Source organism: Macaca mulatta, chromosome 5, assembly GCF_049350105.2.
Source record: "Macaca mulatta isolate MMU2019108-1 chromosome 5, T2T-MMU8v2.0, whole genome shotgun sequence".
Lineage (NCBI taxonomy): Eukaryota > Metazoa > Chordata > Mammalia > Primates > Cercopithecidae > Macaca > Macaca mulatta.
In genome coordinates, this window is record NC_133410.1 from 78513985 (window position 1) to 78517516 (window position 3532).

General features: G+C 41.7%; 1 pseudogene; it reads left to right on the forward strand.

The window, feature by feature from the left end:
* The first annotated feature begins 2895 nt into the window (after positions 1–2895).
* LOC100428269 (large ribosomal subunit protein eL38 pseudogene) lies at positions 2896–3107 on the forward strand (annotated as a pseudogene).
* The last annotated feature ends 425 nt before the right edge of the window (positions 3108–3532 follow it).

Below are 3532 nucleotides of genomic sequence, written 5' to 3' on the forward strand. Positions count from 1 at the left end.
TGATGAAATCCCTCAGTTTTTGTTGGTCTGGTAAGATCTTTATTTCTCCTTCGTGCTTAAAGGATATTTTTGCCAAATATACTATTCTAGGATGAAATATTTTTCTTTCAGCACTTTAAATATGTCATACCATTTTCTCTTGGCCTGTAAGATTTCCACTGCAGTCTGCTGTTAGATGTATTGGAGTTCTATTGTATGTTATTTGTTTATTTTCTCTTGCCGTTTTTAGAATTCATTCTTTATCTCTTGCGGAGTTTAATTATTAAATGCCTTGAGGTAGTCTTTTTTGGGTTAAATATGCTTGATGTTCTATAACCTTCTTGTACTTAAATGTTGAAATCTTTCTCTAGGCTTGGGGAGTTCTCTGATATTATCCTTTTGGATAAACCTTCTACTCCTGTTTCTTTCCCTACCTCCCCTTTAAGGCCAATAACTCTTATATTTGCTTTTTTGAGACTATTTTCTGGATCTTATAGGCCTGCTCATTGTTTTTTATTCTTTTTATTCTTTTTTCTTTCTGCACATTTTCAAATAGACTGTCTTTAAGCTCACTAATTCTTTTTTCTGCTTGATCCATTCTACTATCAAGAAATTCTGATGCATTCTTCAATATGTCAATTGCATTTTTCAACTCTAGAATTTCTGCTTGATTCTTTTTAATTATTTCAATCTCTTTCTTAAATTTATCTAACAGAATTCTGAATTCCTTCTCTGTGTTTTCTTAAATTTTACTTTCCTCAGAAAAGTTATTTTGAATTCTCTGTCTGAAAGATCATATATCTGTTTCTCCAGGTTTGGTCCCTGGTGCCTTATCTAGTTCATTTGGTGGTGTCACGTTTTCCTGTATATTACTGATGCTTGTAGATGTTTGTTGGTGTCTGGGCATTGAAGAGTTAGGTATTTATTGTAGTCTTCACAGTCTAGGTTTGTGTCTTTCCTTCTTGGAAAGGCTTTCCAGATATTCAAAGGGACTTGTGCCCAATCCAAATAATGCTGTAGTTTTTGTAGACTCACTGAGGTACCATCTGGGTCATCTTGAATATAATCTGGAAGAATTCTTTGGATTACCATACAGAGTCTCTTGTTCATTTTCCTTACTTTCTCCCAAACACACAGAGTCTTTCTCTCTGTTCTGAGTCACCTGGAACTGGGAGTGTGGTGATGCAAGCACTCCTGTGGCCACCACTACTGAGACTGCACTGGAGCAGACTTGAAGCCAGCATAGCATTGAGTCTTGTTCAAGGCCCTTCCCTTCAGGGTGGTGAGTTCCCCAAGGCCCTAGGCATGTCCAGAGATGCTGTCTGGGAGTCAGCGATTGAAGTAAAAACCTTAGCAAATTACCTGATGCTCTATTTTATGGCAGCTAAGCTGGCACTCAAATCACAATACAAAGTCCCTCCTGCTCTTCCTTTCCCTTTTCACAGGCAGAGGGACCTCTCTTTGTGGCCACCACCACCACCAACCCATGGGGGATTCTGCCAGGCCACTGCTGATGTCGTTTAAAGCCCAAGTGCTCTTCAGTCAGCTTGTGATGGATGCTGCCAGGCCTGGGACTCACCCTGCAGGGAAGTGGGCTCCCCTTTTGCCCAGGGCATGTCCAGAAACGTCATCCAAGAGCCTAGGCCTGGACTCAGGGACTCCAAGAGCCTGCTCTACCCCATCGTGGCAGAGCTGGTACCTAGGGTGCAAGACAAAGTCCCATTTACTTTTCCCTCTGCTTTTCTCAAACAGAAGGAGTCTCCCACCATTGTTGCCATAGCTGGAAATGTGTGGCGTTTCCCCTGAAGACAGCATGTCTCAGAGCCCAAGGCCCATTGTGTACTCCCTGGGTATCACTGCTGGTTATTCAGGGCCAAAGGGCTCTTTAGTTAGCAGATGATAAATCCTGCTCAGACAGGTCTTTCCCTTTAAGAAAGAGCGTTCTCTTTTGGCCCAGGGTATGTCTTGAAATGTGGTTTGGGAGCTAGTGTCCGGAATAGGGGCTTCGTGACTCTACCTGGTACACTATCCTACTGAGACTGAGCTGGTTTCCGAAATGCAAGACAAAGTCCTCTTTATTCTTCACTCTGCCCTCCTCAAGCAGAAGGAAGGAGTCACTTTCATTGCTTCAAACTGCTCTGCCTGGACCTAGGGGGAGGAGTAGCACAAGCACTTCCTTAGCTGCGCCCTCTAGTGTCTCCCTAGGTCAAGTAGTTCTCACTGGGTACCACCCTAGTTCGCTGGCTCTCAGCCCAGCCTTGCACTAGGATTTGCCTAGGAATTGCAGTCCTTGTGTCCTAGACTGCCTTTCAAGTTTACCTAGGCCCTCAGAGCACTTCAGCCTGCAGTAGTGAGGCTTGCTGAAAAACTCAAGTTCTTACCACTGGGATGAGCAATTCCCTCTGGCTAGGGCTATTCCAAATGCTCCCTCTGTGTGCAGGTGCTGGTTGAGGCCAGCAAGGCTTTATTCCCCACTGTGATGGGGCAGCACCCAGTTCAATGTAAAATCCCCAAGTTGCTGCATTTTCCCTCCCCAGAGTGCACAGATTCTCTCTCTCTCTGCACCTCTCTCTGCTGCCAGCAGATGGGGAAAGTGTGGTGTCCATGATTGGAGACTCTCTCCTGCACTCCTCAATGCCTTGTTCAGTGATATGAAGTTAAAAGCAGGTACTATGATTCCTCACCTAAGTTTTGGTTCTTGTGATGGTGCTTTTCCATGGGCAGGTAGTTATTAAAATTTGGTGTTCCAGTGAAATGGATGAAAGGTGTAGGCTTCTATTCCACCATCTTGCTATGCCCCTAACAATAATTTTTTTTATTAAGTAAGACATTATTATCTTAGATATAATACAAAATTAGGAAAGTTTTGTCTCCATAAAAGCAAGGATGAGTCTGCACTGGGTGTGCCTTATCACCATGCCTCAGAAAATTGAATAAATCAAGGATTTTCTGCTTACAGCCTGGTGAAAGGATGCCAAATCTGTCAAGATCAAGAAAAATAAGGACAATGTGAAGTTTAAAGTTCCATGTAGCAGATTCCTTTATACCCTGATCATCACCGACAAAGAGAAGGCAGAGAAACTGAACTAGTCCCTGCCCCTGGTTTTGCAGTGAAGGAGCTGAAATGAACCAAACACTGATCTGAACTGTATTAAAATATTAAAAATCCTTTAAAACAAGAAAGCAAGGCTGATTCAACATCAGAAAATGAGCCAATGTAACTCACCACATGAATATACTAAAGGAGAAAAACTATAGGATGATCATAATACAGCCAGAAAAAGCATTGGATACAATTCAATAACTTCATGATTAAAAATAAAAACTCTTAAAGGTCATGTGACAAATACCTACAACAAACATTATATTTACTGGAAAGATTGTAGAATTCCATCTAAGATAGAAAACCTCCAAAGCACTAACCTGAGGCTAAAATTGATGTATTTAATTACATCAAAATCAGCTTTTCTGTTCCATGAAAATAGCCATGTAACAGAGAACTGATGAAGAGTTTGGGGATTACAGTAGAAAATTAGTAAAAGGAAAAAAACAT